This window comes from Episyrphus balteatus, chromosome 4 (assembly GCF_945859705.1).
Source record: "Episyrphus balteatus chromosome 4, idEpiBalt1.1, whole genome shotgun sequence".
NCBI classification, from domain to species: Eukaryota; Metazoa; Arthropoda; class Insecta; order Diptera; family Syrphidae; genus Episyrphus; species Episyrphus balteatus.
In genome coordinates this window covers 45,522,322-45,533,010 of record NC_079137.1, presented here as the reverse complement: position 1 = coordinate 45,533,010, position 10,689 = coordinate 45,522,322, and positions in this window count along the sequence as shown.

Genomic DNA, 10,689 nt, shown 5'->3' with positions numbered 1-10,689 from the left:
TTAGCCCAGTCATCTCAAAGAAATGAAAAAACTAAATGAAAGGATTTGTAAATTAAGGATTCTTTAAGAGTGAGTGGGAAAGAGTGAAAGAGAAAGTAAAAAATTAACTTTTAACAAGGGTCAACCATAAAACTAAAACGATGAGCGTAGTTAAAAATTAAGGTTACAGTGAAATGAAGGGTAATCAAACGACGACTGATTTTGAAGGCTAATACTTATCGTCGGTGAAACCAGAAAAGTGTGTAACTCCAAATTTTCTGAAAATTAGATTTGAATGCCATCTGTTAAACAAACCTAATATCTACCGTTCCTTAAACTCAGAATCCCCTTAAAGTTCATAGTTTTTATTTTATTAGCAAATTAGAAAATGAAAACTCATACAAATGCCTTCAAAACGATTTTGTTTTTTTGCTCTCCTATAAAATTTGCTAAAATTGAGTTACACACTTTTCTGGTTTCACCGACGTTATGTATATTAATTGTTGGAAAAATTTGTTTTTTCGCCATGAATGATAAATGTCGAAAGAAATAAAATATTTTTTTAAAAAGGCCAGAATATTTTAACAATAAATGGCCCTTATTTAAACTTTCGATTCGATAAAAGTCAATCGAATCGATAAATATCTGCTTTGGTATTGTGCAGATATCTCTTTCGACACAGATATTTGCTTTTGTTAATTATTTGAGTCGATAGCAAAATTTTATCGAAACAAAAAAGATCCAAGGATAAAATAAAAAAAATGTCGTCCACAATAGAGATTCACAATACCAAAATTCGTTTTCGATGATCGACCATCGACAAAAATCGTCAACAATAAGTTTACGTTTCTTGAACAAAAATATAAAAATCCGTAAGGCCACTATGGCTCTCACGGTCCCATACATTACTATGAGTTACACCAATGGGACAGATATCTCTCTGTTTGGGAGATTATGAAAGCGTTAGTTAGTAGGCAAAAAAAAAAATGTGCTAAAGTTCAAAGCAAAATTACAGGACTCAAGAATTAATTGCAACAAATCAAATAGTTAAAAACAAAACTTAAAAAAATGAAAAATTTTTAATCGTTAAATTATTTCTATAAAAGAAAATGTTACACATACGCCCGAGTGACCATATTTAAATTTAAGTTTTTTTTATAATGAAGGGGTTATGATTATCTCTTGATGAACATTTGTCTAAATGTCGACTTAGGAATGAAAAATTAAGTTGAGTAAATAATTTCGCATTCGTCTAGTTTGACTGAAAGCGCAGAGCGGATATCATTTTTTAATGAGAATATTGCATCTGCCTATTTCACTAGAGCACTAATGAAAAAAAATAGCGGTTTTGTTTAAATTTCATTAGAGTTTGACAGATATCTTTTCCTTGTTTGTCCTTTACAGATTTGTCGTGTCGAAAAACTTATGGAACAACACGACCGACATCGATAATAGACATTAATCAGAGAAACACAGCCATTCACATATAAAATATTTTTTAAAGAATATTTTGAAAGAAAAAATACTTTCATTTTTGCTACAAAAGATATGATTCCTATCAAAACAAAGACAGAAATACTTCGAGAGAGAAACTTCATTGCCGATAGGGATTTATAATGGGGAAATTTTTCCTTTCAAAAAGTATTTCCAACTTTTCCAACTAGAAACATTTTTCCAGAGAAACTATTGCAGATAAGGATGATTTTTGTTATCATTATTCGTTAATGAAAATAAGAAACAGAGTCGGAATGATGGGCACACTAACTTTTAGTTTTTGAACATCGGATTTAAAACCGCCCAAAACAATTTTAGTACAGGTAAAATAGGCATTACAAAAAAAAATTGTTGCACTCATGAAACTTGGCAAAAAGTTTGCCAAGGGATAAGAACCAAGTACAGAAAAGTCTATAAAAAAAAGTTGGGTGCAAGGGTGTTTTTTCGAGGACAAGAGGGAGGGGGTCAAGGTCAAAAATATACTAAAAAAAAAATTATTTGTCGAATATCATCATATGACACATGTTTTCAAGGTATTTTTTTATGCGGAATCTAATGACCAGGGATAGGATCTTGTGGACCTAAAAACTTAAAAAAAGGCAAAATAAAACTCCCAAAAAGGCATAAAAAGGCATTTATTGAGAAAAGAATGAAATATAAAAATTAATTGCAGTAATTTTGAACAATCATGAGTTTTTTAAAATTTTCAGTTAACAAGCGCCTGTGATTGTCCCTTAAAGCCTGGTACGCTGCTCGCGCTAAATTTTAGCCATGATAAAATTTTCATACAAGTTATCGATAATTTGTATGGGACTCATTTTAGCTCGGCTAAAATTTTTCGATAATTTGTATGGGAGCTAAAATTTAGCGCGAGCAGCGTACCAGGCTTAAGGGGAAAAATCCCTCTGGACGACAGCTTTTTTATTATTTTTTTTTGGAAAACTGAAACCATTTATTGAAATTTGGAAAAGTATGTGATATTATTGACATTATGAAGTATTGATTCAATTTTTTTGAAGTACAAAAAATAACAAAATGGCGGCACTACAGCTCTTTAAAGTTGACGCCTCGAGTTTGCGCCGTGCAATGCCCAGGTCCAGAAAATTATTTATAATCAAAAAACAAATTTTTTTCCAATAAAATATATTTATACGCATTGCATGAACCTAAATTTAGTAAAAAAAAGTGTAAAATAAAAATTAGATACAAAAAAAAAACGAAAAAACACAATGCTTTCTTATAAACAAATTGTTAAAAAAAATATTTATTGTAAAAATTTTATTGAACTTTTAGGTTCATGCAATAGCCAATAAATTAAAGAGTAATTTGCAATTTATTTCAAGTCGATAGCTTCATTAGTTTTTGAGTTACGTTGCACGGCGCGGAAAAAAACGCATGGGTTTCGGGGCTATCTAGGGCTTTTGATTCTTCATTTAAGGCTTAGACCACTGAAAATAGTTTCCTCGGTTGATAAATGAATTTATTAGGCAAACAAAAATTAATGCAAAAATAAAAATTTCCAGAGGGATTTCCCCCCTTAAGAGTGCTCTAAACGAGCTAAAATATCTCTCTACATCTGTAGAGACGACTGGACCCCAATTAAATAACTCGACATCGCCCACTTCAACATTTGCCGGGTGCTTTGGGGTCGAGCTACGGCATAAGTTCGTTACCGTTTTGACTATTGCTTTCTCTATTTAATTAGAAGAAAATGATAGAGACATAAAGCGTCAATACGTTAACGTACGAATGCCGTAGTTCGACCCCTGGATTTGTGTTCCAATGTATTACGCAATTTATTTGTTCAACTCTTTCGAGTCCCTTATTTGCCAAAAAAAAATTGATCTGTATTTCTCAAAAACATCTTTTGTGATTGCCCCTTTCGCAGCTTCCAAATCTCTCTTGATTATGTCCAAAATCTGGAGAACTTCTTCAAATCGAGTATTGTAAATTGAGTAAGTTAGCTTTTGAACTCTAATACGTGTCGGTTGTCGGCCGCGCAATAGAACGTAGAAGACAATAAATGGTAGCAATAGCAGACAAACAAGTTGCATAGGTAGATCTTTCCATTCGAATTTTGTTTGGGTGGGGTAATAAGTGAATTTTTAATATAGAATAGATATATTGAGCAAGTTATATGCTGAGTAAGTTAGCTTTTTGTTTGTATGTTTGAGTGTTTTGTGTGTACCTTTTAGACGCTAAAAAGATAAAAAACATAGAAAAAGACAAAAAAAGGCAATAACAAGAGAAAAGACAAAAAAAGGCAATAACGAAAGAAAATGCAAAAAAAAGGCAAAATAAAATACATATATTTGGCACTAGGGGGACGTGAAACGTGTATGTTTTTAATCTATAATGTCGTACGATTAAGCAAGAAAAAAAGGCAAATTCCACAAAATCCTATCCCTGCTAATGACATAAGAATAAAGTCAATACGATTGGTCTAAGAAAAGTTATTGCCGATTAAAAACAAGGGTGCTTGTTTTTTGACTTTAATAAGTAAAATATAACCGAAACCCATGTGAAAAACATGCTACACTGATAAAATTCGGGATAAAGGTTTTAGATAAAGCAGGGACAAAGGATTCATAAAGTTCTAAAAATTATTTTGGTGAAAGGGTGTTTTTTAGATGAGTTTAGTTGTGTGTGAGGAAGGTATTGTAGCAGCTGACTTAAATTTGATTAATTTTTAAAACTTGGTGTAAATGTTTTGGTTGGTATAAGAATTAAGAATCATAAAGTGTACAAAATTATCTTAAGTGAAAGGGTGTTTTTTTTTTTAAGAAATGATGAAATTTGGAATTAGTACCACATTAACTAGGAAAAAATTGTTACACCAATGAAAATTGGTAAAAATGTTTCATTTATAACAGAAACCAAGAACCCAAAAAGTCTATACAAATATTTTAGGTTAAAGAGTGTTTTTTTTGGGAAATAGGGAAAAATCCGCGAAAAGTCCCATAAAATCAATGCTATAAATGGTACCTTTACGAAATTTATTAAATATGTTCTCTTTCAAATGTGAATTACGGATAATGTAAGTCTATAAATTTTTTTTTATGTGAAAGGGTGTTTTTTTTAGAAGTTAAGAAAATATGGGTGTATTTGAAAAAATGTGTAATATTAGAGTAATATTAGTGGTACCCTATTGAAATTTAGCAATTATGTTACTTTTAAGATAAGAAACAAGAATCTTAAGTGTCTATAGGGTAAAGTCGGGGGATATGGCACCCATTTTTGTTTTTCGTTATTACTTGAGAAATAAAGAAGATATCTATTTAAAACAAAGGCAGGTTTATTTTAAAACTATTTCTTAAATGCAAAATAGGTACATAAGTGTTATTCAAAGATAATTTCTTGTTATTTTTTGCAAAAATAAAAACCATTAAAAAAAACATGATTGAAAAAATGGATGGTGATATGGCACCCTATTTCTTCTTGATATTTTTTTGTAAAACTTGTTGCATGTGTTGTTGAAAGACCTACACGAATCATGAGACCAAAAGTGAAATTATGATTACTGCCTTACTCCGCACTTTTCAGTCAATCTGAAAGCTATTTGGCAAACTTTTAGGTTCTGGTTATTTAAGAAGCCTTCTTAATGTAGTGACGTGTGAAGGGAATCGCAAAATGCTTAGGTCCTGCTTTTTTTTGACATTCAGCAACTCCAACGGCTGCTGTGATCTGGGTTTGAGTCCTCTTGGCCTGGTTTGCTGCAGTTTTTTGTAAATGCCATATATCCCGAAGTGCTTGGGTGCCATATATCCACCATTTGACTACACTTCTGTTTTCTTCAAATGACACGAATAATCACGTTCGCTCAGTTATGGCAATGAGCAAACACAAAAATACAACCGTTACCGTTGTTTTTGTGTTAAAATGAACCCTCGGCGTCAAATACTTTTGGAACCACACGTACAACAATTTTACACAAAAAAACTTTTCGCTCAAATTGAACTCATTTTTTTGTTTGTCCATTTTTTAAATTTAAGTGGCAATGGCTACTGCGGATCCGAATGCATCCACTGAAAGCTTACGTCAGACTGAATTCTATTTTGCTCTTTTTGCTCTTTTTGCTTTGAAAAGAAGTCATTAAGTGGGAGATATTGAAAGGGTGCCATATCACCCGTGGTGCCATATCACCCGACTTTACCCTAAAAATATCATGGTTGACAGGATGTTTTTTTGAGTGAAAACAAAAATGATGGGTCACCCTAATGAAATTTGGTAAAAACATTGATTTTGGGATAGAAAGCAATAATATAGAGTTTTCATAAAAAAAAATTTTGGTGAAAGGGTGTTTTTTTTCGAAGAGACAGTAAAATCTGTAATTGGTCCCAAAAAGCCAATGATTCATTTTATTTATGGTTTTGATGACAAATTAAACATTTACAGATAAGTTCTTACACGTTTTACGCGAATCAAAAATAATCAAAAAATTATTTATATTTACCATGGAATAATTAATTTTCATGCAAAACTTAAATTACTTGCTTTTATTTTTCATTGAGTTTTCATACAAATTAATATTTTGAAGGAGTGACGTGCAAAAGTAAAAGTATGAAAAATAGTTGTGCAGTTTGTGATAAAAGGATCAAATTAATAGGATTGTTAGTACAATATGCCTACAAAATTTCATCAGCCTAGAGTGACAGTACATTGCACATACCATAACGCCATGGGGGTTGATTTCAGGGTTAGCTAAATTTCCTATGTTTATGTTCACATTTCTAATTTAACAAAATGTTTACATTTTTAACATTCCCTTACTCAAGGAATAATGACTAATGTTTTACTCACTCAAAATGTTCAATCTATGTTTTATCGGATTCTTAAAAAAAATGATAATGAAAAGGGTTCGATATATGTAGCTATATCTACTTTTACTACTAACAGAAGAACTTAAAAATAGGTATTATTTATAAGCAGCCAAGCAGCTATTATTTAAGTTCATCCTTGAGTTTGGTATAACAAATTGTATTGATGATTATAATTTAATCTTTGCCCTAGCTCTAAATAGATCAAACAAAATATTTTTATATTAATTTTTAAAAATACATTTTATTGTTTTTCTTATTGAACAAAACAATAATGTTGTCTAACCTTAAGCTTAAAATATTTTGCTTTGTTTAATTCTCAAGTGACTCAATCATCAAATTTAAAAACATTCATATTCTTCGCTTACCTACCTATCTAATATGAATTTGGCCTTCTGCATAAAGTTTCTTTCTCGATGACCTTGCCATCAAATACAACGATCAAGGTTTTATATTTTCAAATCCGTCTGCATGTCTGACGAATTGTTTTTATATTTAGCTTCAATAAAATTTAAATGTCTACTGGTGCTAATACAAGGTAGAGTATCCATGGAATATTTTTCGTAAAGATAAGCTTCGCACGGAATATCGTTTATTTTCTGTTCAAAGTTCAAATTTCGTCTAGAGAGAATGTTGACTCTGAATTTTGGGAATTAATTTAACAGCCATGCGTTCAGACAATGTTCATTAAAAAAAAATTATTAAAAAATTACAGAAAACTGACCAACAGCTTCTAGTAAACAATTCAATCTCAACAATAACATTGAGTTGATTCACCTGCAAAATAATGTCAGATTTTTCTTATCAGCTTTGCAGATTGGCTATTGGGATTACACAGTGGCTGTTTTGATTGCTCAGCATTTTTATATTAAAAAAGTCAAAGTGCATTTGAAAAATTTGTATTACGTTCTTAGCGTTTTACTTTCGATTAAAACCCCACGAGCTTGATTTTTTATTTTTCAGAATTTACGTTTTTGAAAAAAAAAAATAAATAAATATATTTTAATAATAACTTCGTAATAAAATAAATAAATTTTATAGTAAATTTTATTTGTTATCGGGAAATCAACACAATATCAATATATTTTAATTGATGCAGTTTGTAAACTGAATGGTTGTTTATTTAGCGGGTCTACGTCAATTGAAAAATATTTCTCTAATGTTTTTCCTTTTCAATATTTTTAATAACATACGACTTTTATAGAAAACTTTAATTAGAATTTTTATGATAAAATTATGCATTTTGGCATGAAGTACTGACAAATTTAATTCTTTGCTGACATGCTTCAATTACTAACATATTACTATCAATTGTAAAAAAAAATAATAACGTCTTTTTGATGCTTAAATGTTTCTGTGTCCAAGATGAATAATGCGACCCCTATCTCTGAAAATGATGGATACTTTTTATCTTACAGTTGTTCTAAATTTTCAATATGTTTCTATTAGCCACCAAAAAAGATAAGTTTTTCTACGTGACACGCTCAAAGGTCTTTCGTGTTTTGTCCATGATAAATTGATAAGTTAATAAATTATAACAAAATTAGCGATTGAAAGACCAATTAAATTTTTATTATTGATAAATCAAAATTATAAATTATGATTTATTGATATACATCAAGTACCTATATATAAGAAAAAGTCAGTCCAAAGTTTAATAATGATCATGAGTAATGAACCTGCGGAGTTATAACGGTAAATTATTCAAAAAATACTACGAAATACGGTCTGGAATCAGTGTTCGCAAGCTTTTGATGAACAATCATGATGATTTCTTTAATGAAACAAAGTAATCATGCAGAATCGAATCACTGTACCATAGTTTGTATACATTCATATATACATATTTATCAGTGGCGTATCCAGAAAAAAATTTGGAGGGGGCTGGAAAATTTTTTCAATTTTTTTTACCGACTTCCAAAAAGAAGGAGGTATTCAATTCGTCTGTTTTTTTTTTTTTTGGATTGAGTGAACCAATTTTGATAATTCTTTTTGTATTGGAAAGCTGGGGGCTGCAATGTGGTCCCATTTCAACTTCGTTCAGTTCTGGCCATAGAAACTATTAGAAAAACCATAAAACCCAGTTTTGATCCATGGAAGTCGGTTTTGTTTTTTGATAAAAATGATTACACCGGCACACAAAAAAAAAAGTGTCATGTACCAGGAACCAGATCTATCTTTCTATATGTTTTTGGACACGCTGAATCCGAATTTGAAGTCCGTTTGGCCCTATCACCCTCCAGTTTTGAGTAAAATTCAAAAAACGGAAGTTTTTTGCCTTTTTTTTGGGTCTGTTTTACATTTTTCTCAAAACTGAAGGGTGACCGGGCAAAACGGACTTGAAATTCGGATTCAGCGGGTCCAAAAACATATAGAAAGATAGGTTTGGGTCCTGGTACATAGAACTTTTTTTTTGTGCTGGCACTGGTAGCGACATGACGCTGTTAGCCCCGGCACACAAAAAAAAGTTTCATGTACCAGGAACCAGCCCTATCTTTCTATATGTTTTTGGACCCGCTGAATTCGAATTTCAAGTCGGTTTTGCCCAAACACCCTTCAGTTTTGAGAAAAATGCAAAAAACTCCAAAAAAGTCATAAAAATTCAAACAAAATGCAGTCAAAGCTCAAAATTGGAGGGTGATGGGGCCAAACGGACTTGAAATTCGAATTCAGCGTGCCCAAAAACATATAGAATGATAGGCCTGGTTCCTGGTACATGACACTTTTTTTTTGTGTGCCGGTGTTATTTTTATTCATCTTTTATCGACAAAACAATAAAAATATAAGTTTTGATAATATTTTGTCAAAAAATTGCAGATTCATTGAAAAAGGCACCAAATTCACGAACAGAAACAAAGTGAAATGAATTCGATTAAAAAAAAAACTTAAATGAGTGAAAAAATACAAAACACCTTATTTCACGTTCGGCAAGTGAATGCAGGACGTGAAAGTCTCAAAAATTAATTTTCATTGAAATTCTTATTGATGTTTAATGTTGACCACTAAGATTTTGAGTTATAAAAAAAATTTTTTTTTCCAATATCTTTGAGAAAAAGATTATTTTTGAAAAAAAGTAAATATAAGGTACTCAAGACAATAAAATACGGCTTGATTCCATAAGAAGCTTCGCAAAATTTAACGGTAATGTAATTCGACGTCAAAATACCAAAAAAATAATTTGAAGCATTCTGAAGCATTCTGAATTGGACTAAAATCCTAAAAAAAATGATCTCAACCCTCAACGGCAACTAAGGCACTTACGCAAACAAACACAAACAACCATTTCAGAATTTTGAGGGGGCTCGATCATTCAGTTAATCATGTAGATTATGATGAATTCAGCTAAATAATAACATGATTTTGGAGGCTTGGGGGGGGGGGGCTTGAGCCCCCTGAGTCCCCCCCCCCCCCTTCAATACGCCACTGATATTTTATTTGATATAAGGTTATTGAACTACAAAGAATATGTAACTACAAGAAAATTACACTGGTCAACAAAATAAAACTTTTTTTTTTCTAACAGAAACCAAGGTATACTTTTCTATAGGTTTTTGTTGTGCTGAGCTAGAATCCGTTTAAATCTCTTAAATATCTCTTTTCTTTTTCGAGAAATCTCAAGTTGAAATCAACGTGTTTGGCATATCTCATGTTTATTTGCTTTTAATAGCAAATCTCGAAAAGTTCTTTGCTAATCGTTTTCAAATTTTGACACAATGCAACGTTTTATTTACATTCCTGTAAGTTCTTATATTGTTTTTAACAAGAAAAAAAGTTATATTTTTCTCACTAGTAATTATTTAGGTAGTATAACTATCTGACACGGTCAAGCTTTGATGTATCTTACCGCGATTCACCACCTTCCCCAATTTCTTTCATTTATTTTAAATTGAAATCAAACTGTATTTAAAACTTTAAAAGAAGAGCGACGCTATTTTAAAATTGAAATTAAATTTCTTGTGTATGGATTCAAGGTTACCATAACCTAAGAAAAAACCTATAAAAGTAGGAGTTTTGTAAAAAAAAACAAAGCATTTAGTCAAACTTTTTCTGATGAATAATATAAAATAAAGAAAATCTTAATTTGTAATAATTTACAGGCGTTCTGTTTTTTTTCGAATTAAAAAAAAAAAAAACAAATGTTAAAAGGAGGCTATAAATTTTGACGTCTGTTGCCTATGAGTCAGTGTTGCCATCACCAATTATTACTATCATAGTTAAGAGAGATAATAATATCACCATTACGAGTATTAAATTTATAAAGAATATTAACTTTCAGTAATGTTTTGCTTCATTTATAAAAGAAAGAAAATACTTAAATAATAAAAAGAAAAAGAAAGAAATATCATTATGATAAACTGATTTCCTTGATTTTTAATACAAAAACATTAAATTTGAATAA